The 25,942-nt window shown below is 39.1% G+C and overlaps 1 long non-coding RNA gene across 2 annotated transcripts in view; it reads right to left on the bottom strand.

Annotated features, from left to right (window-relative positions):
* Positions 1-1,897: 1,897 nt before the first annotated feature.
* LOC150015156 (uncharacterized) overlaps positions 1,898-25,942 on the bottom strand; it is a 152,336-nt gene continuing 128,291 nt past the window's right edge. The window contains exons 3-5 of one of the 2 annotated variants that reach the window (XR_016509963.1): positions 24,791-24,906; positions 2,351-2,422; positions 1,898-2,152 (exon numbers count right to left, since the gene is read on the bottom strand). This is a non-coding gene — a long non-coding RNA (uncharacterized LOC150015156). Of the gene's footprint in view, positions 2,153-2,350; positions 2,423-22,066; positions 22,253-24,790; positions 24,907-25,942 lie in introns of those variants that run through there. The other variant, XR_016509964.1, reaches the window with a different exon arrangement.

The following is a 25,942-nucleotide window of genomic DNA, read 5'->3' as shown; positions in this document are numbered from 1 at the left end:
ATGAGTGATGGCAAGGAATTGAGGGGCAAGGGATCCGTGAAGCTATTGTATGATGACCAAGAACTGATGTTTCTATTAAAACTTTACTATTTCAGCTTTGTTTCCCGATGTTTTGATACAGTGAAATGTCTATATCACCTACCATCATGCAAACTACCAATGATAAAAATAAATCACTTAATATACCAATTTTATGTTCTTTTAATCTCCTTGCATTGCCTGCGCTACAAAGGCAAAGATATACTCCTTACAATTGGAAGGGAAAACAAGCACCATGGCCTTTAACAATAAAGCTTTTGTTATGCGGCTGTAAAAATTCAGCAACTGAAAAATAAAAGAGGGCCATAACCAAGGGAAAGGTCCGCAACCAACTAAGGTTATGCCCTGGGGTGCTGCTCAGTCCACATTTCAAAGGTAACATTAGGTTCCCAGGAAAAATAAGAGTGGGTAGAATTTTTTTGTTGTTCATTTTAGTTCCAATGACCCTGGCAAAGGGCCACTTACTGAGGTGTGTTTGTTTGTGGAGGTAATATTTTAGATTATGCTACAGAAATGGTGTATGCAATGGGAAACACCTTTTAAAGAAACATTGACATAGATCTGAGCTCCACTACCTTCCTGTTACAACAAAGAAGCCAAGTTTGTTCTTGAAAAGGAAAAGTTTCTCTGTGTTCATTATGTGCCCTTTATCCATAACATTTCTTGTAAATCTATGGTTGTTCCCATTCCAGATGCAGACCTAGTACTAAAAATCGAAACAGGAAATGAAAAACTAAGACTATTACCAAAAGCCAGGGGAGAAAGCTGCTTTGCTGGAGATGTGGGACATTTGCAATGAATAACCCAAGTGGGGATGGCCGGTGAGTGGTTCTATCTGTTATCTTTTCAACAGTCTCATAGGCTGGTGCTCAATGAACTTGCCCACAAAAATGAGTACCTGACCTCTTTGAAAACTCGAATTGGACACTAAGGAGTAGGCAGCTTCAGAGAGTAAGTGAAAGGGCTCACAGTGCTGAAGACTTGGAATTCGTACCTTAATAAAATAAAGAACATGCAATAGATCAGCCTTTAGGGATGAACAACCAGAGAGGTGCAATTTCTCTGAAAACTCCTCTACCCTCACTGAGATGAATGTGAAGAGACATGACCTGAAAAGAGAAATTGAGCCCAAATAGACAACATATGACCAGAGAGAGCCAGACTTTGCAAAATTCCAAATATCGTAGAGAAGCTCAGATGATTAGACCTGCCTCTTGTTTAGGGCAACGAGGCAGCCTCTTGGGTCCTGTGCTTGTCTGATGGAAGGGAGTGGGAGGGGGGGAAGCATCATACCTGATTCCTCTTTTCTGAGCTTCACTCAAATTTATTTCTAAAGTTTCTGTCAGAGAACACGTAGGAGTTGTTAGCAGTGCGGCTTCGTCCTCGCGTTCATGATTTACGGTGGGCCCTGACCTGGTTGAGATGCTTGGGCTTCAAATGCTTCTAGGGATGGCTTTGACTATGGCACCGGGGAATAAAGCAGACTCTGTTTTCAGCCTTGGCATTGGGTGGAAGTGGGGAAGTGTGAGGGATGTGTATGCAGTGACATAAGGCATGGGTCTGGGGGGATGATTGGTATTTGCAAGCTGAAGCTGTCTGTTTTGAAAGTCCCACCTTCATCAGCTGAAGGCATGCCTGCAATAAAACCACTCTCTGGGAAGCCATTTTGGGTATGGGAAAAGGAATTAAAGTGCAAGAAAACATAAGCTTTGGATTGCTTTCTCCTTGTCATTCCTCCCATTCTTCATATTTAGATGGGGTCTCAATCTAAAGATGTGTGTTGAAGAGATGAATGGAAAAGCAAAATCTAGGAACCAAGAAAAGAATGGTCTGTGATCTTTTGTGTCTTATGTTTACTGCTTTTTAATTTACAGCTATCTGCTTTTAGTGTTGCCTCCTGCAGTGGGAACCGCGTTTTCCCTTTCTGTACACACGCCATTCCAGAATGCCCATGAACCCTGGCTTTGACTTCCTGAAGAACTGGAATATAGTAGCACTGGAGGTGGAGTTGAGAGACGGAAAGGCAGGGGTGGCCTGGCTGCTGAAGAAGATGTGTGCGACTAACGTATGCATTTTCAGACTTCCATGAAAGATACCAGGACCACTGGCTTCCCTGTAAAGAGGAGATTTTGATGCCATGCAATCTGACTTTAGAAGCCCATTTCCCCAACACACACATAGACACACATTCCCCAATCACTTTACTACGGAATGAAGATATTGACTAGATCTATCCATTAGGACATTTGTATCAAAGAGCCCATTGACTTGCAGGTAACTTATCAAATCACATCTTTTTTGGACTCCATACCTGTGCCTTCATGAGGGATTGAATCAGGATGGTCAAGGCTCACAGGACCAAGCTGGAGAGCCCTGGTCTTAACTAGTTAAAGAGAAAACATTTGTTTATTTATCTTGTTCACAGACATGGACTAGAGCATATGAACGAAGTTTCTAGAAGTTTAGAGGTATTATGCCAATAACGATCAGCACATTGAACTAGGTGCAAGTGTTCGGGCGGGGGGGGCGGGGGAGAAGTGCCAGAGGCAGGGATGGGTCTGGTTTTATTTAGCGCATTTAATAATGATCTGGAAGAAGGAGAAGCACATTAAAATCACAGATTATACTAAATTGACAGGTGGTGTAAACACAAATGAGGGCAAACAAAGGGATAAAAAGAATTTAGAACATAAATGAGTTTCTGTCAGAAAAAAAAAAGTGCTCTCGCATCTGTGCAAAGTCTCTTAAATCAGTAATGGAAATTGTTTTAAAAGTCATTCAGCTCAGAAAATGTTCATAGGCATTGCTCACATTTATAAGTGCTAATCTCTCCCCACTCTGACTCTTTCTATTCCAGTGGAACATACTGTTTCTTCTTAGTGTTTAAAAATACAAATCTGCTCATGCTAGTCCTCTGCTTAACATCTTTGAAAAGTTCTGGGTTTCCTACAGGATGAGGTCCAAGGTCCTTAGTCCTGTAGAAGACACTTCCTTCACTATTTTTGTCCATCTTCCCAGCCTCTTTCTCATGTCTGTCTGCTCTGCACTCTTCATTGCTTCCAGGCTGAATTATCTGTAGCTCCCCGATTGCATCCCACTTTATTTCTAACTGCACCATCTGCTCAGCACTCCATTCCTTTTTCTTCTCTGGGTCATCTCCATTTGACCTTCAAGATTTAGTTCTGGCCTCACCTCCTTCACATGCTTTTGTAAAGAGAAGCCATACTCACCCCTGAGTTTGGTGTGGTGCTTTCCTTTCTATCACACCCATTGTCCACTTCTAATAAATATAATATGTTGATGATAATAGCTATGTTTATCGAGCACTTAATTATATTCCAGACTCTGTGCTATGTGTTTCACGCACTGTCTTTGTAATCATCACAACCACCATAGGAGGCAGGTATAGTAATGATCTCAGATCTATGTACAAGGAATTTTCATATTAAGTTAAGTCACTTGTCCAAGATTGCACAGCCAGGAAGTGGCAGAGCTGGGATTCAAACTGCTTCCAGGGTCCACTCTTTTTAAATTATACTGCTATAGTCATGTTTTCTTGTCTGTCTCCCCTACTTGTTTAAATTTCTTGAGGGCAGGAACCATGTTATGATCACCGAGTAGCTACAGTGTCTTGCATGGTATACATGGCTTAATAACAACAACAACAAAGATAATTAATATTTAACAACTACTAATCATGTGCTATGAAATATACATGTATTTTGTATATATTACTCATAAAACATTGCAGAGTAGATAGACTCATTTTTGTTTACACTGGAAAACGAGGCTTAGAGGCTGAGACACATTTTCAAGATTACATAGATCTCCCCCCAAAGCCCTCACTCTTTTTGTAATACATCATTTACATTCTCATATGACAGAAAATAGGCATAAAATATCTGTAGGATTTCACAACAAACAATTGCCAATGAACCCCCAATTTAATACATGGAAGAGACCAAGTACATGAAAAAGCATAGGCTCTCTGTTGAATTTTTGTGAGGCCTGTTGCTCTATTTTACATGAGCCCATTCCAGTTCACTTTAAGCTTTATTCTTAAGGGTACTTGCTTATTTTTGTGATGAAATTGAATGTGGATCCACATACTATTTTTTGCATAAAAGAAGCTTGGCTCTTACTATTGTTCCCTCTCAAGGTTTTATTACTGAGAAGGATCAGCAAGATCCAGGCCCTGGATGGTACCCATGAGATACAATGGAAGGCACGTTGGTCTAGATTGGAAAGAAGCACCCAGTTGTGCTATTGGGTTCATCACTTGTTTTTTTTTCTCGGCATTTCAGTTTTCTTTCCTAGAAACTAGCTTCACAGGCGCTGAACTGTGGGCCAACTACATCAACATCACCAGGGCAGTATTTGGTAAATATTGATTTTTTTGGGTCCCATTCACAGAGATTCAGATTCTGCAGGTTTAAGGCAAAGCGAGTGTTTTTAAAGTCTCCCCATGTGATTTTGCTTCAGTAAACTTTTTAAAAAAATTATTTGTTTGTTTATTTATTTTTACAGAGAGGGGAAAGGAGAAAGAGAGGGAGAGAAACATATCTGTGTGGTTGCCTCTCACTCACGCCCCCAACTGGGGACCTGACGTGCAACCTAGTCATGTGCCCTGACTGGGAATCAAACCAGCAACACCTGGCTCGCAGGCCGACGCTCAATCCACTGAGCCACAGCAGCCAGGGCTGCTTCAGTAAACTTTTGTATATCACTTGCCTAAATGACTTTTTGGCTAATAGATAGTGTCATTTATTAACCAGGTTCCCTTCTTGGAGGCTCAGGAGAATGTATTTTTGTTGAAATTTATAATTTATACATACCAAAGGCTTTTAAAATGAGGGCCTTGCATGTAGTAGGCTACATTCACAAATGAGGCCTGTGTTATCTAAGATTTTTAAAAATATTACTAGCAAAAGTAATGGCTAACATTACATAGAAGTTTAATATTTTTTGCACATACGTAACTCTATTCCACGCTCACTTCACAGATTATTTCCCTTTTACAAAGGAGAAAACCGAGGCTTTCAGACTTGTCTAAAGTCGTAGTGTGAATCAGGAGCACAGCCAAAATTTGATCTTTATCATCTGAATCCAAAAGCCCTGATGTATTCAGTTGCTCAGTAACAACCTTGTAGCCTATGACTCTTACAGCAGGGCTTCTAGTCTTTATATGAAAAGTAACTATATTTTATTTTCACAAAGTTTTGAGATTCTTAAGATAAGAAGAATAAGGGTTTTGATTGTAAGGCTCCTGAAAGGAATGGATGGCAAAATGCCACTGAAGGCTTTAGTATGCCTTTAGCAATTTCCACCAATTTAATTTAATTTTTTTTTTTTTTTTACACTGGCTTGTGAACCACTGACTTGTGGCCTTATGGGTATGTCCTGGATTATATGTGGAGGGCTCCCCACCAACTCACCAAGAGATTTTATTTCTCCCTCAGTCCAAACCCATTTCAATAAGTGGTACCACGAGCATCCTAGTCACCCAAACCCAGACTAAAGTTTTGATTCCTTTTAATGTCACTCTGCTTCCTAATTCCCATTCATCCATAATAAATCCATTTGACTCTATGTACAAATATATCATAACACTGTCCGTTTCTCTGCACCATGCTCTATCTTTCCTAATACCACCTTCAATTAGACTACCATAATCTCTTTTATAAACTGCAATGATCTCCTAAGTGGTCTCACAGATTCCTCTCTTGTGCCCCCTACAAACCATTCTCCTCACTCAGCAGAGAGATCTATTTCAAAAATTTCAAAATATAAAACCCTGTATTACTCCCACGCTTAAATCTCTTAGCAAATTTCCATGTCATTTGGAATGAAAACCAAACTCCCTAACATGGCCTCCCATGTTTGAGTTTCTCTCCATCCCTCTGTCTTCACCTTTCATTCTGAACAGTGTCTCATTGCGCTAGTCATGTAACTGTGGGGAGTGTTATCCACCCCACCATGCTTTTGACATTGTTCCTGTAAATGCTGACTGACTAATATGTAGCTTGTAGATCAACATTTGTTTAAGAATCCAAGGAACTAACCTCAAAAGATAGAGACTCCAACCTCTAGGCATCCCAGCTCCAGGAGATTTGTTGACCTTCAACCATGGAGTCGAATGATGTAAACAAGAGTGACTTAAACCAGGATGAGTCCCACTGGACCATCGCTTGTCTTCTTGGAAAGGGCTGTGCTCGTCTGCATGTAGAGAATTTTCAACCCCTCCCTTGATCTCTTTGTTCTGCTTCCACTCTCCCTCCTTACAAAAACCTCTGCCTGTACTGAGATAGAGAGATGGGCTTTGAGACAACAGCTCCCCATCCTCCAGGTGGCCGGCACCTGAAACAAAACCACTTTCCTTTACGTCAGTACCTGCCTCTTGAGTATTGGTTTTCGAAGCAGCAGGCAGCCAGACCTGCCTGCATTTGGTGACAGTCACACTAGACTTGTGTCGGCACTTTGAACACATCAAGCTTACTTTTGTATCAGAACCTTTGCATTTTCTTATACCTCTGCCTGGAAGGCAGTTCCCCAAGATGTTCTTAAGTCTAGCTGCTCTCTTCACTCAGATATTAGCCTGAATCTTTAGATATCCCTCTCCTTGTCCTAGAGACCTTCTCAGTAAACTCCTTGTCACTAACCTGTTTTGTTGTCTTTATGGAACTTAGAGAGGGCACACTATAATTTACATAAAATGTATTAGAGTAGATCTTGTAATCTAAGGACGAGTTAGTTGAAGTTACACCCAAATGCAGATAGCATTCTCATGAGGAATTCACTCCTCCACAGGACGGTGGGAGGAGGAGAGTTAGTTCATGATGCACAGGGAGGCCACTCTCCAGAGCACGTGACTACAAGTACTTCAACTATCTTTGTCTCGGATAAACATGTTACACTAATTAGCATAGTGAATGTCTTAAGTGGATTTTTATTGGTGAAATTAGTGCCTTGTTAATTAGCAGAATGAATGCTAGAGATGGACTCTAAAAATAATAAAATTAAAGGTGGATGTGTCTAAGACATTTTGGTTATATCTGGCATGAACAAGGTATGGAAAACTAGGAAACACTTTCTTTTTAGGATTAGAATACAAAGCTTGATTTCCATATTTCCCATGTCTAGCTATTGGTTTAGAAGACTTTGGATGGCCTGATGCTGAACCAGGAGGGTAGCAAAATACTTGTCACATCTGTCTGGTGGATGATGAAAAACAGGGTCTACCAAAAATAGCTTCACAGAATGATCTGATCATAAATTCCTAACTGGGCAAGTCACGGTGTGTAGTCCTACCCCAGACATACAACTTCATTAGTAAAAGGCTTACTTTTGTCATAAACAAGCCCTTCTCATGGTTTCTGTGCCTGTAGGTGAACATACCTTTGATATGTCTTTTTATGGCCCCTCCTTCTAAAGCATGACCACCCTCAAGGAAACACAGAATCTTACCTGTCCTGTAATCTGATACCTGTCTAACTTCCTCCCACCTTCCTGTGATCTTCCTTATGTTCCCCTCCTTGATTCTAAATGTATAAAAAATGCTCCAAACCGTCACTTATGGGAAGCATCTTTCTCGGTCTGTTGAGATCTTGCTTTCAGGTGTGTACTGTTTTTGGCTCAAATGAATTTTTATAAAAATTCTCTACAAGTTTGGACATTTTTACATCAATATCTTGGAGGAAACTTTTACCTAAGATGGTAGGAATACCTAAAAGAACAGAGAGATGGCACTCTGTCAAGCCACAGAACAAGTTTTAGTAACTGTGTTATACTTATTTGCTAATAAATTTTATTTAATAGAAGTTCATTATATGTGGTAGAATTTGGTATGAGTCTTAACTTTCATTTATAACCTAACAGCAAGGTTGCAGGGGGAGTAGTCCACTCTCACCTGTTTCAAAGATTGTGGTAGTATTCATTATCTGCCAAACCCCCCCAAACTTGTGCATACCAAATGCACTTGGGTTTACTTTACAAGAATTAGTAGGTAAAATTCAGTTGTGTATTTGTATACTTGTTTAGCATCTCTTGCTCACCCCACCCCACCACACCCCCACCTCACTGTAAATCTCCCAAGAGTAAAGGTTTTATGTAATCTCTTTCCATAACCTTGAGCAGAGCTAGACCTAGGAGGCACTATTTTAGTCACTTGATAGCTATTTTAAATTTCTAAAAGAGAATAAAGGGAGGGAGGGGAAAGAGGTAAGAAGAATAGAACAGAGAAATAGGGGTACGAAAAATTGGGGAGAAAAATAAAGAATCAGTACATGGAGGAAAAAGTCAACAACAGAAGGGCCCTTAGTTCTTTAGTTTTCAGTCTTCACCAGGGGATATGTTTTTAAAAAAATTAATTTTAGAGAGAGAAAGTGGGGGGAGAGAGAGAGAGAGAGAGAGAGAGAGAGAGAGAGAGAGAGAGAGAGAGAGAGATCAATTGGTTGCTTCCCAACTGAGATCAAACCTTCAATCCATGTACGTACCCTGACTGAAAATCGAACATGCAACCTGAGCCTGAGCCACCTGGCCCGGGTGACTCTTTAGTCCTTAACAGGCAATGAAGAACAGTAGTTGTGATTTCCAAAGTGTATTTCTTGAAACACTGGCCCAGTGTGATATTATTTAAAAATAAAAACATATTTAGTAGTTAAATAAGATTCATAAGAACTACATAAAACTCTCATCTAATATCCACAATGCACATGAGCATATTAAAGGCTCTGGGGGCATTTTAAGAAACACACAAAATACCAAATGCTTTGTTAACTTTGTTTTACCCAGTATTTTCTAAACTGATTTGGGTGAGCACGGGACTCTATTTTTTCTCTTTAATACTGTTTAACAAAGTCTGAAAAAGTTTGTTAGAGAAGCATAAAGGCTGAAGATAGGAAACTTGCAGAAAAAATAGCAGTGCTTTCTTTATCCTGTGGAGCTAGTTCTGGGGACACAGTCTAAGCTTCCTGTCCTGTGACCTCATGCATGAAGAGCATCTACAGCTGGGTCTGAAGCAGCCTGCTACCTTCGGACCCACCCTTCACCCAGAGAAAAAAACATGGATTGAACGGTTGAACCCTCCTGAAGCAGGAATACTGAGAGATATCTAGGAGCAATCATGCACTGAAAATCGGGTATGAATGTGCTACTCGGTGTAGCAGAAGAAATAAACTCATGAGAGATGCCAGTACAGTGAAACCCACTTACTACATCCTTTTAAACATCAGCCTAATGCTCACACACACTCAATGCTTTTTTTGTTGGCTCTGGGAGTAATATTATGAAGGTGTTTCACTTTAGTAAAGTTCACGAGTCTATGGCCTTGAGAATGCCCTTGAGACTAAACTCCAGGGGTGGAAAGAGAGGAAAAGAAAAGCTACTCTTAATGGATGTTGTCTCTATCTCCTTCCCATAATATTGCAGTTAAAACTTGAGAATTTGTTAGATTTTTCTAAACTCAGTAATCACCAAAGAGAGACGTTGGAGCAGTAGGCAAATGCATTTTGGAAGAAATTTCTAAAATATAAATACTTCAAAATATGGACACTAACATTGCTAAATGCTTGAGTAACATAAGAGACATAGGAATATAGGCAAAGGTAAAAAAAAAAATGAAGAGAATGTGTCTTTCCTACCCTTTGAACTTCACATGTGCTTTTCTTTCAACTTGGAACTCTTTGGTCTCATCCTTGCCTCTCTCATTTCCATTCATCCTTTATTCTCAGTTTAGATGACATTTGTTTTGGCAAATGTCTCCTGACTCACACGTGTAGTGTAGAAGAAACAAGTTAGGTACCCCCATTGTAACTTCCCTTACCACATTTGATTGTGTATTTAGTTGACCATTTACCATCAGATAATAAACTCCAGGATGGCAGGCACAACACATACTCATTCACTGGTTAGTTCTTAGTGCCTATCAAATTGCCTGGCAGAAAATCAATGCTTAATAAATTGGTTGGTTAATATAGTTCTGGTTTAACCAGAATATAATTTACATTTTGATATCCAAAATTGCATTTGGGGAGATTTACATCAGCATAAATATTAATTTCATGTTCTTATATATGCTAACAGTCATAGTCATGCAGAGAAAGGTATATTCCTGAGATTGGCTCCAGGGTGATTTAAGCAGAATTCAAAGAAAAAGCTTAGCTTAAGAATTATGGAAATTAGAAATTAAAGACTTAAGAGATGGAGTTTCTGAAGTAATCTTGAGTTTTGCAAGTTCATAGAAATGATTCAGTTCATGAAAGCATTGCTTTTGGTTATAAAGTCAAAGTTAGATGATTGAGAGGCATTTCATTGTTTAAGAAGTTTGATTTATGGAAATGCACAAGAGTTGCTTTCTGGTTTTCTAGTCACATGATTATAGAGGTCAAGTATTTACATGAAAGCCACAGATGAATAAACAAGTAGATGAAAGACTTAGTTTACACACACAGATGGATACACACACATACAAGGGTTTTTTTTTTTTTTGAGACACTCATTTGCATGTGTTTGTACAGTATGTTAGGATATATGTGTGTGAGAGACAGGGATGAGATGAAAGAGAAATGAAGGAAGGAAGAAAGAAAGGAAAAAAAAAGATCAACAGGCAGAATGAGAAGAAACAGCGTCCGTGGCCAAATTCTTAGTTTCTTACTATATATAAATTAACCATGGAAACCAAACAGATAGTTGATGGAGTTAAGCTAAACCGAAGTATGTGTGTGCATGTGTGTGTGTGTGTGTGTGTAAGAGTCATTTCTCGGTAGTCCACTGTGTTCATCAGCTTATGCAGAAGTTGTATTCGGTTACTGTGATCTTTGATGAAATTATCCTCTATACAGATAAAGTAAATACTAAAGCAAGTTGTTGACAAAAGTTTGGCCACACATTACAGAGAGAACAAGTGAAATGAAATAGTTAGGAATTTTTAGTGTAATTGGTTGCTATGGGGCAAATAAATTTTTACTGGTCAATAAAGATTATGCAGACTGGTTTTAAAATAGCAGAAACCAAAAGCTAAAACAAGGAAATTTGAGAGGTAGCCTCATATAGAATATGGGTGATGCTGGGACAAGAGAGAAGGAACATAAACTACACTGTGGGAGAGAATTTGATCAAGGGAATGGGGGAGAATATACATTTTTGAAAGTCAAGTCTCAAAATTTTCCATTTGAGTTCAGTACAAACTATCTTCACTTTATTCTAAAAAAAACTGCTTGAGCATTTGGAGAGGTACAAAGTAGGAACAGAAAGATAAAGGAGCTCATGACAAGCTATAAATCTCGATGCTTAAATTGAGTGGGGGGAGTTGAAACATTACGCACAGTGCAGTACATGTTAAAAAAAAGTGACAAATGATGTTTCCATTTGTGAAAGTCATTTACAATTGGCCATTAATAAAGGAGGTGGGATAGAGGGTGCCTTCTATGGAAGTTGCAAAATTTCAGTCATGAGATTTAGCTTATTTCATTTAATTTCATTTAACAGCTTAGAGTTGATTTTATTCAAACATGTATAAGGTCTCAAATGGAAAACATTTTGGTAATTTGCATGGCTATTTTCAAGACTGCAAAATCTAATCATCACAGACAATAGAACCAGACTGTCGGCAATGGAAATAAGGGACAAAAATGACTGATGTAAATCAGCCCTTGAGAAGTTAGGTCTCTCCTAAGACAATCCAAATCAATGCAATGTCCTTGCTTACATTGATGTTCACAGAAGTAGCTGAGGACATTCCCAGAGAGACTGCCAGTCCTGCCCTGGGCCATGGTCTACCCAGGACATACTCCCTAATGGTGCTGCCTTCTCCGGTGAGGAAATAAATCTTTTTATCTCGATGAAGAATGGTCCCAACTTGCTTTATTACTTGGGGCTTAATTTAAACTCCTTTCCCTTTAAGCGTCTTTGGAGTGACTGTTAGATTTCTTGCTCACCTGATATCCTGGAGATCCACTGGGTACTATAATTATTCTAATTGTGGGCTATAACTGCCTTGTTTTGGGGCCATCTGCACATCTCACTTGAATAATATAGTTTGTTGTTGGGCATACATAAATCACAGACAGGATAGTTTTTCCTCTTCCTGATCTGACAAACACCAAGCACATTAAGAATTCAGCCTTGTAATTAAGCAGGACCCAATCTCCACATGCAGGGCTGATACAGAAGGATTTGTGGCTTGGGGGAAGGGCTCTTTGTGCTGACCTTGCGGCAGGCATTACAGCATTCCAGGACACTGCTGCCTCTGTGCTCTCTTCGTTTGTGACGCTAAGACACACCCCCAGGTTATGTGGTTAGCAGACCACTGGGCACTAAATTTGGAGTGAAGAGACCTGAAGTTCAGTTTCATCTGTAAAATTTCTTATTTTGGAGGCTGAAATGAGATTATGTGCCGGTACTTAAGTTATCTATTCTATGAAAGAACTGATGGTAATAAAATAAAATTAAAAAATTGTCTTTCTCAAAGTGTGTGGGTGTGCCTTTGTAGACCTGCCCTCTGTGTTGTGGTTTTAAACAGGGGTACTTTTTCATTGTCTCCCCCTTTTCCCCTATCAAAGAACCCAGAGCTCTCCAAAGTCAACCACACTTGGCTCAGCGGAATCCTAATGTGCTATGTTCTCTCTGTGAAGATGTCATTGCTGCTACTACTCTCTCAGCATTGATAAACACGATTTGACTTGTTACCCGGACTCTCAATAGAGTGTCCCCTCAATGGGGTGACCAATCGTCTTGATTTGTTACTGTCCCAATTTCTGCGATGAAAAAATTTCATCCTTAAACCCGTCATCCTGGGCTTAACTGGTTCTCAGTTTCTAGTACTTGCTCATGAAAACTCAACAATGTGAGATGGTTGCTTGCACTTGGCACTGTTGCCTGTTGACCTGACAATTTGCTTTGACCTTAACTATTGATTTAGTTCTATTGGAATGCAGCTTGTGCTTACCTTTGTATTATGCTTTCACACAAGGGTTTTCAGGCTGTATCTCACTGAATTCCAAGACTCCATGGAGATTCCTGCATGGGAAATTGAGGACGGGGAGCTCCAGCTCTACTTTTACCATTTCAACTAAAATAGCTCCTCCACATTCTGTTTAAGATATTGGGTTCACCTTGGCCAGGTGGCTCAGTTGATTGGAATGGTATCCCGTACACCAAAACGCTGCGGGTTCGATTCCCAGTTCGGGTGTGTACAGGAGGCAACCGATTGATGTTTCTCTCTCACATCAATGTTTCTCTCTCTCCGCCTTCCTCTATCTCTAAAATCAATAAACATATCATCAGGTGAAGATTTTTAAAAAAGTATTGGGTTCTATGTAAGATTGACCAGTGAAAAGACGTTCCTTTGTTAAACAAAGTTCAAGAACCATTGCCCTAACCAAGTTAGTAATTTTATTTAGACTTTAAAAAATAAGCCAGACTGCATTTAAGAAAAGGGAAGGAGTAAGACTAGCCTTTGATAGAACAGTCTTTGCTTTCCCCCCTTCTTTTATTGGGGATAAAAAATACTGTACTAGTAGATGTATGTTGATAATTGTAAAATAGTTTTCCCAACTGTCCTTTCTTTCAGAGATTCTTTTCCATTCTCTCTGATAGAAAACTCTACCACACACTAGTCTACACATGAGCATTACTCACAATGCTGGGGCTGATTAATAGATGGCACTTTTAAATATAGAAAAACAATATTAAAAGCTTGCAGTTTCAAAATTTTTCTTAGTGTGTCAGAAATGTATGGTATCCTGTGGGTCAGCCTCAGCATTGGCATATACACCTGGTGCTATTACAGGTCAATTTAGTTATGAAAAGGATTTATTACATAGATATGCATCTACATTTTCTGAAAAAACAGTAATTATGTGTTGTAATATACATATCATTATGCACACACGCTCACACACATGCAGAAATCATCTTTGTAAAGAACCAAACCTTGAGCTAGAACCTGTAAAGGAAGCAGGACCATTGGGTGCCAAGTTTCAAGAACAAATAGCCAACTGAGATTGGTGAGAATTCCACGAGTTTGGTGATGTGAAGAAGGCCTACATTCACATTAAATTTGGAGGGAAAGCCCTGGCTGTGTGGCTCAGTGGATTGAGCATTGGCCTGAGAGCCAAGTGTCGCTGGTTTGATTCCCAGTCAGGGCACATTACTAGGTTGCACGTCAGGTCCCCAGTTAGGGGCACGAGTGAGAGGCGAACACACAGTAAAAAAAAACAAAAACAAAAAAAAAACACAAAGATTTGGAGGGAAGAACTAAATATTTCAGGCCACAGGAAAATGTTTTAATGAAAATTCAAAGAAGTAGGAATAGTCATTTGAAACATGAAAGAGGGACTTAGCTTTAAATAATTGGTTCTGCTCAGTTTTCTTTCACTCATTTGTTCCCTTCCACCATCATGTGATATGATATTAACACCAGCCTTCCTCACTTTACCACCAGATTTCTGAACTCTCTCATTTTGCTGGTTTCTCTCTATATCGGTCACTTCATTTTTAATCTCTGAAATTTACTGCCTCACATTTTTTCAATTAAAAATTTTAACTTAATTTAAATTCATGCTTTGAAACACAAAAGGAGGTACATCTTTATTTACATGTGCAGCTTCTCAAGTAACGTTAAAATTTGGGAATGGTGACTTCTTGATGCCCCCAGACTCTTCAGCCCTGTCACCCAGACACTCTCTTCTCACACAGCATCATCTGGAGTTTTCCCTCTTCCTTTTTCTCTCCTTCTACCTCTTTTTTCACTCTTATGTTCACTGGAATGTTGTATGGCTCTTTCCTTCCAGAGGGGGAACACAGGCAGGACATTGAGGACTTTCCCTTGAAATGTGAGAGAGCCACTATTGTCACATATTTGTGGAATGATGAGAAAACATCTGAGGGAATCTCTGGAGGATGTTATTAACTGGGAAGACATTGGCTGCACGCCCAGTTAAATCTAGAGTTTTTCGATGGCTTTCTGGTGTGGCATTCTGTTAGTTTTTAAACATTCTCTTTCATCTCTTTTTTTCCCCTTAGCAAACCTGAGGAATAGTCTTGGGCAAAGATAAAATGGCTTTTGTCACATTTTGCTTCCACAAGGACATGGGGGAGAATAGTTGTATGCGAATGTGCTAATATGATTCTAAGTGCTTTCCAAGTTTTGGGTTTAATTCTCTCTGTGGCATGTAATTCCTTAGAGCCATGTACCAAATTGATAAGCTCGGTGCTCAAGTGAACTCTCTCTTCTAGTCCCCAGGAGCTTCTGACTGACGGAAGTGTCAAAATACAATTGTGCACCAGCAGCATCGCCGTCCTGTGGAAGAAACACTTCAGCGCACTATTGACATCACAAGCAAATTAAAAGACTCACCAAAGTTAATATTCTCACATTATAACAACATCTCCTATAAATTATTAAAGCCCACACAATTTATTACTCATGATGGGGGGGGGGAAGCAAGTTGAATCATGAACCATGTTGCTTAATGATTTATGTTTTGGTCTTCAATGTGCTGAGGTTTATAAATCATCCTGCTCAACTCCACACTGCCATTGCTAGTCATGCCCTTCTCTCACCAGTAATCACCTAGACACAGGGTGGAAGATGGAAGCACACTCATTATTTTAGCATCTATCAGCAGCCTCGGTGTTTCAGATTGGCCGTGCCTTTTCATTTCTATACTGCTTAAGCATGGCATTAAATGAATATGTTTTAAGGCTTTAGATGATAGATCTAAGCCTTTTCAGAAATAAGTATTAACCTCATTATTTAGGCAAGGAGGGCAAACTTAGTTGTATGCTGTCTCAAGGCTTCTAAATAAATCAAGGTTTACTTAGAAATCTTGTGCTTCCCAGTCTGGCTTGCTGGCCTCACTACTAGTCTGTCCTGATTACGTTTCCTGTTTTTAAATAAACAAATATATTTTATTCCACTCCGAGTGGTATGTTTTATCCCTAACTTGGCCATTGACTTGGGCAAGTCAGTTAAGTTCTCAGAGATTTGTTTCCTATTCCTAGTCTATCCAATGAGTATATTTGTATGAAATAATCTAAATTTCTCTTCCAGATTTAAAATTCTGATGGTCATAGTGTGTAACTGCACATCGGGCAGTGGCGTCCTCTGCTGGTGCAGTTTCTGATGACCTGTGCTTTTGCCCCAAAATAGGTCTAAGGTGTGTGTGGGGGGTCTGTGTGGGGCCTGTCTGCCCCTTCTTGCCTGCGCTGCCCATTGAGCAGGAGAAAGATTTCAAGAGGACATTAGTTACACTTAAAAAGAATATGGTAGAGATGGGTTAAAACCAGAGATCCTTCTAGAACTGAGGAGCAACTGTAAAAACTCTAAACAGATCCTTTGGGGTTAGTTTATGTAATTCAAGGCCTGTGGTGACCATTTGGTCTGACTTCTTTGCTTGTTTGCACAAGAACCCTTAACGAGGAGCCTCCAGTCTTGGTACATTGGAGTTCCTGGCATACAAACACTGATCTGTGCTCGGGAGCAGCCACTAGCATGTCAGAGTTTGAAAACAGTGTCACGTTATATCACTGTCCTAAAGTTAGTGGTAAAATAAACACTCAAGTGAAAACTAAAGAGGCATGTAAATACAAGTTGTTTTAATACAGTTTCTCTTGTAAAGGCAATTTGATACACATACTTCTAGGAATTAAAATAATAGACATCAATAATGCATGGGCTACACATTTAATTTGCTTTGGAGAAGTAAATAAACATGCCTGGACTTTTTATATGGAGTCTCAAAACTTGGGAAATGCAGTTTGAACTTTTAAATGTGTTATTTTAGATTACATTTGATAAATTTGCACCAGTATCCCAGTTTCCAATGCCATCACCTGAATGGAATTCTGGTTTTCCTCCCACTTAAACATTCAACTTTGGGGACATCACTGAAGCTTGGCCATTCACAGGGTTGATGTGTGACTGAAAAAAGATCATGTATCTGTGAAAGTTCTTTTTAAAACAATATTCTGTATAGAAAGAAAAACTACTGTTTTAATTTTAGTTAATATGAATAATGGGTAAGCCCATTGGAATTCATTTCTAACCCAAGTAGAAAAGTGGAATTTTACTTATTTACTTTGTATACGTTCTTCACGTGACATTTACACATTCCTTTCTCTGTGAGATGGGTGGGGTGAAGGAGTGTATTCACCTTTACCTTTACTTTCCAGAAATTGTATGATGTTATAGAAATCTTAGAACACAGTGGCTAAGGCTGATAGTTTTGCAACTTGCTTGTTGATTAAATTCAGTAAGCATTTATTGGTTCCCAGCTATGCTAGGCCCCTGTTCATACCCTCAGATGGATGAGTGTAGGAAGAATTTACTACACAGAGGAAACTTATTTTCTTGTGTAGGTATCTTTTTTCCCAAAAGGATGTGGTGAGGAGGGGTATACTTGGGAAAGTTAAGTTCAGGAGTTATTACAATCGATGTTGGAGTTATTGTAGAAATTGAGGAATAATGCCCCATGGCAGAGCAAAGGCTTCAGCAGCCTTTGCTAAAATGTAAGGACCACGCTGCTGATTAGCTAGAATCATTGAACCTTATGCTACCCTATATATACAATGGAATCCATAAGCACCCTCCTAAGAGGGGAGGCATTTAGATGAGATCTTTAAGACTTAGGTATTGTGTACCATGAATGAACTTGAAAGGCTGGTTGGCATAAATAGCCATTCATTCTGTCAACAACATTAATTGAAAACTCAAGGGTGCATAAAGCCCCATTCTCATTTATTGAGTGAGCCACAGAATACCTTCACATCTGTATGCAAATACTTCACAACTGTGAAAACCTACTAATACTGATGATTGAGTGAAGCGGCTGTCAAGTGGTGACACATACACGCTGGCTGTGACTTTTGTTTATAATGGTTGCCTAACCACTTGTTTTTCATATTTTTCGGAAATGTACATGTCCTTTAAATGTATTATGGCACTTGTAAATACTAAAATTTGTTTCAGTGTCCTTGGCAAAATGCTTCCAATTGGACTGAAAAACTTTGGCAACATATTTTGGCAGGGAATTAGTGTGCTTGCTGTGTAAAGGACAATGTATTGATATGACTTCATATTCTGTAAAAGCTGTAAGTTTTGAATCATTTTATTATACACAGAGGGTGAATAAACCTTTAATTACCATAAGATCATTTCAAAGAATACTTTTTTTTTGTTTGAGTGTATTCTGTCTTCTCTAATCTCCCTCCTAATTTATACTTTGATCACAAGGAATAGCAACTAATTTTACCATAGCAAGGAATCTACCAAGCAGTCAAATGCCCTTCCTGACCTTGCCTACACTACCTGTAGGACTTTGCATTGAGAAATTGCCTATCCTTGCTGAGCTTGGTTAGCAGACTCTTCCTGCCCAGCCCATGATCCCTAAGTATTCACCTCTGACCCCTGAAGTTTGCTTACTGTGAACACCTGTGACTCTGGGACAGACGACTTTTTTTTTTTTTTTCCCCTGGCTTTGAGAAAATGCTCAGCTTACGAAAAAGGGAGTCCAAAGTACCCTAGAGTTGTTCCCCATGGAGGCTAGCTTCAAGCAAAGATGGATGGGGAGTTGGTAGATAAATACCCCAGCTTTTTTCACCCCTTGGCTGAGCTAATACTGAGTTGTGTTTTACAATACACCATCCTTCAGAGTTCCTCAGGAGGACTGAGCTCCAGTTGCCAAATTGGAAATGGCCTTGAAAATGCACTTTTTATTGGCTTTCTTCCATTCCTTGTCTCATTTCTCACTCCCTGTCAGTGTTTTCTGGGATCAGCTCCCATATAAATTAAATGCATTTGAGTCCTTGTCTTATAAGCTTCTGGGGAAACCCAATCAAAGCAGTTAGGCTTCTCTTGTGTAAAATAAAACTATAATACCTTTCCACATAGTTATTGTGAGTCTCAAATAAGATAATATGTACAAAGTGTTTAGAAATTTGTGAAACACTGAATTCACATATTTTAATCATTATTATATCTGCTGCTATTGTGTTTTTCAAACTTTAATTCAAGGTATACAATGTTTGCAAGTACAATTTTCTAGCTGTGAGCTAAAGAGAAACATATATGAAGGTAATAATGTAAGATAGGAAGTTATTGACAAAGGGTAGAGAATTGCACCACAGAATGAGGGGAACTTTTCAAGTACTAACGTAGTATCACCCAACACCCACATAACCCTCTCTCCCAAATGACAGACATCAAAGACAAAGAATTAGAAAGGAGACAACTAGTTTTTCCCTATTGTCACTACTTTTCTAAGGAAGAACATCTTTCCATCTCTTCTTTGTTTGAAAGGTGTTCTTTTATTATATTCTGAATTCACAGGGCAGGGACTGTATTTAAATCTTTGTGTGTCATAGAATGCTTTGGAAAGTTAATTATATTATTCAAATATTCAGAAAGATTAGGCAAAACCATCTTAGTGACCAAAAATAAACGGTTTAGGAAGAGACAGAGGGACGAGTGTAAGCAGCAGCAGTTTTGCACAGTCCATTCACCATCTGGAAGGCAAGCTGAATACTGAGGCAGTGAATTAAAGACAAATTAACCCTATGTGTTACCCCCCCCCCCCCATCAAAAGCAAATGTGTGGGAAAGTTTTCAAGGGAAAATAACTTGCCAAGCCAGAGGTTTTTGTTACTTTAACCACCTTACTCAGAAACCTGTCTAGGAAAAAAAAAAGTCTATGCATTGTGGAAGCAAAATGGGGGTGGAGATAATCGGTCAGATAAAGAACAGTGGTTGGTAGTATATTTAATAGCTTAAAGAGATATGAAAGCAAATCCAAAGCAATACATTCATATTGCAGTTTCATGTAATTATATCTTGCTGGCTAAATGACTTTTATTAACTAAATGAAGAGCTGAGCACTTCGGTTTTGTCACACCACAATTTTCTTAGATATTAATTGATTGTGACCACCTTTGCCTCAGAACTGAGCATGCCACAGTGTAAATTTAGATTTAGCATGTGGTTGATGATCACCCTGAAATAATGATTTTTTTGTAATTGTTAATGATTTTAGCAGTTACATGGATACTGTTGTAGAGAATGAGGCCTGTCATTAAAGTCACAACTTAGGTGCAATCAAAATATTCTGGAGATATTAAAATAGGCACGTTACTCACAAAATATTTTTCTATGTATTTTTACTCTTGTTTTTCCTGGGAAGTCACAGTTAAGAAATTTCCTGTTTATTTGCTCCCACAAAGGCTTTTGCTAATCTTAAAATTCATATACTGACTGATTCTTTGTGATCCTTGGGTCTTAAGAAATTCTTATTGCATTTCTAATTTCTAAACCATATTTGGACACTTTTTTTCTGCTCCCATAATACTTAGTTGATGCTGCTAGCACAGCATTTGTCATACTAGATTTTAGATAGTCGCCAAAGTGCCTGTCACCTACATTAGAGTATGGGTTCCCTGAAGGCAGTAACTACCATTTCATTTCTGCATTCTTAGCACCTGTCACAGACCCTGGCACTTAGTCAGTGCTCAATGTGTTTGGTGATTGAATCAAATAGACATAATGTAGTATGTTGATATTTAATGTGTTTTTTGATTCACATGACAGCAGTTGTTCTGTATTACATTATACCTAAGTCTTTAATAAAAGAATGAGGCATTTTTTTTAATGAGCTTTTAAATCAGAAAGGTATGGTCACATTTGGGTTAAAAATAATTTATTTCTCTAGTTTAATTAGCTTTCAATAAATAACAGTTTACTGATTTTAAATATTTTCTCTCTGAACAGGATTTCCAAAGAACTTTTAAATTTTAAAAACAGATTTTTACATTGCCAAGGAAAAGACATAGTAGATATAGTACATGAGAGTGATTTTTCAGTTGGTAAGTGTGAAAATTCCTACTATATTGTGATCTGTTCAATTCAAGCCACTGATTTCAAATAGGGAAAGAAATTGAATAAATGTTTTTAAAAGTCCCCACTGTTGAAAAGTTCTGTAATATAAAATAAATATACCAACTTAACTTCCCTTATAAAAAGGAAACTGGTAGGTTTAAAAACCATCTGCAGAATAAATATTTATGGAGCAGAATGACAATTTGACTTACCCAAAGCATTGGCATACATTTTCTTAGTTAATGCTTGATAAAGTGCTTCCACTTACAGTTCTTCAGTCAACTAAAAGAAGTTTGATTAACTAATTTTGAAAGAAAATGAGGCCATGATCCCTTTTCAGATGTTTCACTCCTTAAATAATTGTGATCTTCCCTCCGAATATCCCTGATTGTTTGGTTTCTGTTTTCTTGTTTATTGAGCAGTGATTTATAAAGATAAAGAGAAGCAGGTGTTTATAAAGATGAAGAGAAAAAGTAGAAAGACTGGACAGTTGACAGAAATCAGATATATTCTATGTGGGCACAAAGTATAAAATCTTGTACCCTGAGCATTATTATACATTCAAAAGTAATTTTATAGGTGGGAAAGCTGGAAACTTATTTCCTGAAGCATAGTATATAAATATACCATACAAACAATAATAATCTAATGAGATTCTATATACATAGCTGCAAATCTATGTATGAAAACTGCAGGATATTTTTGAACTCTCTAAAGGTTCTCGTTGATGGTCAGCCAAGCCACCAAAACTTCACAAAACTAAGGCATAATTTTACCTTACCAAAACTGGAGGCTAGCTTCGTGACAGCATGGATGGACCCGGAGAACATTATGCTAAGTGAAACAAGCCAGTCAGCAAAAGACAAATATATAATTTCACTCATATGTCAATCCAATGAACAAACTGAACTAACAAAGAGAATAGGGACAGACTCATAGATGGAAAGCAGGCTGACAGCTAGGGGGAGCGAGGTTAGGGGGTGGGGGTTTGAACAAAAAGGAAAAAGGATTCATGGGCATGCACAACAGTGTGGTGATTGTGGGGAGGGAGGCATGTAAGGAGTCCAAAGAGTAATGGAAAAAAACACAATTAAAACATTAATAAAATAAAAATTGAAGGCTCTTAAAATTTTATTACTAGAGGATTATTACCTCAGATGTAGACAGAGAAAAATTTTTTTCATGGATTTTGCTTAGAAGCACAGGTATACTTTCAACTCTTTCTTTACAGAAGAGGCTTGATAACACGTCTCTGCAGAATTTCCCTTGGGGTCTAGGAAAGTGACTTGGATTTTTGCTTGAGAGCAGACTAATCTAATTCTATTTTCAAGTATTCTGAAATGCAGGCCTAAGAGGAAATATAGCGGTAGCACAGTGCAATTAAGGATACATTGTAAAAGGTACAAATACATATAACAATAAAGATGTTGAATCACTATTTTGTACACCTGAAAATAATATAACCAATATACTATTGTATCCCAAGTATCCTTAAAATAAAACAAAAATAAATAAATACAAATTGTGTCTTGGTAAAAATTATAACAATGGATAAGCTAATGATCACAATAAATGTTACGCCCACAACAATAATAAAGCTAACATCGACTAAGTGTGTACTATGTACAAGTACTGTTGTAAACACTTGCATGTATTCATTTTACCTCACAATGATCTTCTGGAGCAGGTACTAGTATTAGCTCCATTTTACAGACAGGAAACTAAGATGCAAAACTTGAGATAACTTGTTTAGGTTTCCACAGCTAGAATGAGATAGAAATGGAAGCATCTGGGTTCATGGTATTTGCTATTATATTGTGGAATAGTGAACACTAGATGATATGAGAGCTGACTTTTTGCTTTGCATCTTGGTACTGCCCACATTTCCCTTAATTGCTCCCTAAACTGTCATTCAATTTTATCTGCTTTGACTATGTTAGTTCTAGTTATGACAAATGGGCTAAGGAAAATGATAATCAGCAGCAGCTATAAAGTATGTAAGAAAAACAAACAGAAACTATTTTGCACCATTTTTGGCATCATTAATATTCTTTGTATTTTAACCACCCCATTTCTATCCCTTAGATATTAATAAAAATGTTTCCAAGCTATTGACCAAAGTTTAACTGGGAAAGTTTAAGAGGGTTGCCCCAGGGTAGGAATAGGGAAGCACCCCTATCCCAGCTGCTGAGTGTGGGGTTAACTAGCAGCTGACCTCTGCTTCTGAGAAGGGGAACTACCGTGTTTGGAATGTTCTCCCCTCAGGACAGTCAACAACCAACCATTAACTGATAGGGATATAAATGTCTTCCCCCTCCAGGTTCCCCATTTTGCTGCAAGAATGAATTGAATTCTGGCGTTTCAGGAGCTTCCTGTGCAACCAGGCTCTCACCCTTTTCAGCTAAACACACATCCTTGCTTAGCTTCCTTCCCTGCCCTCTTCTTTCTCCTTCCACTTCTCCTAAGAGAACTCTCTCAATAAATTACTTTTGTAAAAATCTTTTTCTTAGCTTCTGCTTTTAGGGAACCCAGCCAAAATGGATGGTACTGCATGTGGACCTAGGAAGCAGAGTGTAAGGCGGGATTCTGGAGGCGAATGACAATGAGGCCCCTGTCACTGGTGATAGGTACAGAATTGTCAGGAGTATTGTTAGTCCCTGGCATTCCAGAGCAGTGTAATTGTTAAGATCAGAGGTCAGCAGACTAGGGCTGTGGGCCAAATCTAGCTCCCTGCTTTTTGTAAACAAGGTTTTTTGTTTTTTTTTTTAACTTTTATTTATTTATTTGTAGAGAGAGGGGAAGGGAGGGAGAAAGTGAGGGAGAGAAACATCAGCTGGTTGCCTCTCATGCACTCCCAAATGGGGACCTGGCCTGCAACCCAAGCATGTTGCCTTGACTGAGAATCGAACCCATGACCCTTCGGTTCTCAGGATGGCGCTCAATCCACTTAGCCACACCAGCCAGGACTAAATAAAGTTTAACTGGAACACGTTCATTTATGTATTGTCAGGCTCAGTATTTGAGACAGATAGTGTTTGGCCTGCAAAGTCTAAAATATTTATTTACGCAGCCTTTTACAGAAAAACTGCGAACTCTAGGCTAGAATGTTCACCCATGGTGGTCATATGGGTTGAGACACAGATAGAAAGGGATACCTTAGCTAGTGCAATGCTTCCAGCTTTGAGAGACTGGGGGGAATAGAAACTATAAGGACGGTGGATTTGGGTGATCATAACTAATTGTCATTGATGCATTGAAGAGAGAAAATAACACGCTCTATTAGTTACTACTGCTGTTTACTGAATGACTAAAAACTTAGCAGCTTAAAAAATGCACACTTACTGTCTTTCTGTTTCTTTAGGGAAGGAGTCGGTGGCTTAACTGGGTCCCCTGCTATAGGGTCTTTTAGAAGGCTGCAAGATAGGTGTCATCCAGCACTGGGCTCCCACCTAAAGGCCTGACTGGAGCAATAGCCACTTCCAAGCTCATGTGATTGTTGACAGAATTCAATTCCTTGAGAGCTGTTGGCTAACGGCCATCCTCAGCTCCTTGCCACATGGGCCTTTCTCCAGCATGGCCAGTCAATTCATCAAAGTCAATGAGAGAGGGATTCTGCTTGCCAGCAGAAAAGTGACAAACTTCTATAGCCTAATCATGAAAGTGACATCCCATCATTTTCGCAATATTCTGTTGGTTAAAAGCAAATCACAGAACCAGCCTATACTCAAGTGATGGATTATCCAATGGTGTGAATGTTCAGGGTCAGGGCTCACTGGGAGCCATCTTGGGGTCTGTCTGCCAGGTTGGCTCAGATCTATTATTCAGAATTTAAAGCAGTCAGTGGGAGTCAGGATGACTTATTAGAAGCATTTAAAGAGACACTCACCTGTTTTATCTAGAGGGAAGACAGATTTGGAGATCAGGTTCACATCATGATTGTAAAAGTGGCAGACCTTTTAAGAAGGCTAAATTCTCAGCCTACACAAGTCCAAATTCAGGGCCCTGGAAGAAAAGGAATAGGATCCTGAGATGTGGGATAGGGATATCCGGGTAGTTGAGAACCTTAAATCTGCGTATTCTTCTGAACACTTTTGGTGAGCAGCTGTGGTCAGGAAACCCCTTTTATCTCGTTGGAAAAGAGATGTTTTCTTGAAGAAGGTACAGAAGTCTCAGGTGTGGCAGGCTTCTTATAAGACTTTCCTCAGGTTCTGTCTGTATTTTCCCTCCTGGGAGTCAGACAGATAATTTGGGCCATATTTCATCCTATCCAAATTAGGAATATCATGGCCTACTAAAGGAGGAGACAAACAATATGCTGTCACATGCACATGTTGAAGGCAGAAAGCAGGTGACCCACTGGGACATATATTGTATTCTCATGCCTTATTTAATTAACTATAATGAGCAAGTGCAACAACCACAACCTGATTAGGACATGGTAATCAGGTGCTCAGATGCCTTAGCGATAATAGTTTGGTTTACCCATTTTGGGAATATACCTAGACCTGCAGAAGTACTGGCCCCTAAGGAGGAGCATCTAAAAGGGGGATGGAAGAGGGAGGTGATGGACTATGTTATGACCTTGGGACAAAGTGCAGCAGGGGAGGCTATCACTTGTTCTGCTAACTCTTCTCTTACATATTCTCTTATGTAAAGCCCAGAAATGTGACTGACCAGAATCTCAAAGCAGCTGTGCTGGATGTAGTAAAGTTAATATAAGAAGCGAGTGCGTCTTGGCATTGCCAGGGGTGGACTGAAGGGCTTGTTGTTGGCACCTCTCCCATACCCCAGCTCTGGTGAGTGTTTGGCTGCTACAGCTCATGGCTGCACACTTGCCAAAGATTTACCCTTAGCAGAACAGTTCACCTGCGAATTACCCTCCTTGGGGTAAGAGGGGCAGATCAGCCCAAGGGACCAGGCTAAGCTAAAGCTGGGGTTCCGCTGGGATCACATCCTTCTTGGCTGTCTTCTTTGTCTGATCATGCTTCCCTTGTCCCCCATCTCCTGAAAGCTCTCCCTTAATAAATCATTTTCAGAA

This window comes from Furipterus horrens, unplaced genomic scaffold (assembly GCF_987537825.1).
Source record: "Furipterus horrens unplaced genomic scaffold, mFurHor1.1.pri manual_scaffold_3, whole genome shotgun sequence".
NCBI classification, from domain to species: Eukaryota; Metazoa; Chordata; class Mammalia; order Chiroptera; family Furipteridae; genus Furipterus; species Furipterus horrens.
The sequence above is the reverse complement of the archived record's forward strand: the minus strand, read 5'-3'. Positions and strand labels throughout refer to the sequence as shown.